This window comes from Scylla paramamosain, chromosome 17, assembly GCF_035594125.1.
Source record: "Scylla paramamosain isolate STU-SP2022 chromosome 17, ASM3559412v1, whole genome shotgun sequence".
Taxonomy (NCBI): domain Eukaryota; kingdom Metazoa; phylum Arthropoda; class Malacostraca; order Decapoda; family Portunidae; genus Scylla; species Scylla paramamosain.
This window is the reverse complement of record NC_087167.1, coordinates 20189431-20190877: the sequence shown is the minus strand read 5'-3', so window position 1 is coordinate 20190877 and position 1447 is coordinate 20189431. Positions and strand designations below refer to the sequence as shown.

Below are 1447 nucleotides of genomic sequence, written 5' to 3'. Positions count from 1 at the left end.
AATAATAATGATAATAATAATAATAATAATAATTATAATTATAAGAAGAAGAAGAAGAAGAAGAAGAAGAAGAAGAAGAAGAAGAAGAAGAAGAAGAAGAAGAAGAAGAGGAAGAAGAAGAAGTAGAAAAAAAAACAAGAAGAAGAAGAAGAAGAAAAAGAAGAAGAAGAAGAAGAATAGTAGTAATAATAATATTAATAACAGCAATATTAAAATAATAATGTTAATACTATAAAAATAAAGAAACTTTAGATGAAAAAGAAAAACAATAAAAACAACAACTACAACAACAACAACAACAACAACAACAACAAGAACAACAATAACGACAACAACAACAACAACAACAACAACAACAACAACAACAACAACAGCAACAACAACAACAACAACAACAACAAGAATAACACCGTGAATGAGAATTAATAATAAAAGAGAGCGAGAGAGAGAGAGAGAGAGAGAGAGAGAGAGAGAGAGAGAGAGAGAGAGAGAGAGAGAGAGAGAGAGAGAGAGAGAGAGAGAGAGAGAGAGATCCTTTTATGTAAGTATTTGTAAGTATTTTATTTATCTATTTATTTTATTTTTTTGCTTGCCTTATTGCATTAAGCGAGGTAAAAAAAAAATGCAAAATGATGAATGAATAAGTAAAAAAAAATGTTGGAATGCCAACAACATATGGTGTTCCCAGGCGGTTACCCATCCAAGTACTAACCGGAACCAACGTTGCTTTTTTTCGCTGATCAGACGAGGAGCGGTGTATTCAACGTTGTGTGGTCGTTGGCCTTGGTGAGCTTGAGTTTCCGACTATTAGAAGATTACACTATCTTCTTCTTCTTGTTCTTCTTCTGTTTCTCTTTTTTCTTCTTCATCTTCTTCTTCTTCTTCTTCATCTTCTTCTTCTTCTTCTTCTTCTTCTTCTTAATCTTCTTCTTCTTATTTTTTTTTTTCTTCTGCTTCTTCTTCTTCTTCTTCTTCTTCTTCTTCTTCTTCTTCTTCTTCTTCTTCTTCTTCTTCTTCTTCTTCTTCTTCTTCTCCTTCTTCTTGTTTTTCTTCTTTTAATATTATATTTTCATTTATTTATTTATTTTTTATTATAATTATTTTATTTTATTTTTATTCTTATTATTATTTTCTTCCTCTTTTTCTTCTTCTTCTTCTTCTTCTTCTTCTTCTTCTTCTTCTTCTTCTTCTTTTTCTTCTTCTTCTTCTTCTTCTTATTATTATTATTATTAATTTATTATCATTATCATTATTATTTGTATAGTAATAATGATAAGGAGAAGAAGAAGAAGAAGAATTTATTATTAAGAACAATGATGATGTGAGGTGGTAGCAGTAGTTAAGTGTGCTCTCGGCCCAGGAATGTCTGGGCCAATCACAGAACTGGCTGGGACGGGGACCCGTGATCCTGATCCAGTTGCGGGATGAAGCTTGTGTAGTCACCCAT

The 1447-nt window shown here is 31.1% G+C and overlaps 1 pseudogene; it reads right to left on the bottom strand.

Annotated features, from left to right (window-relative positions):
* Positions 1–663: 663 nt before the first annotated feature.
* On the bottom strand, positions 664–782 carry LOC135108757 (5S ribosomal RNA; annotated as a pseudogene).
* Between the last annotated feature and the right edge of the window lie 665 nt (positions 783–1447).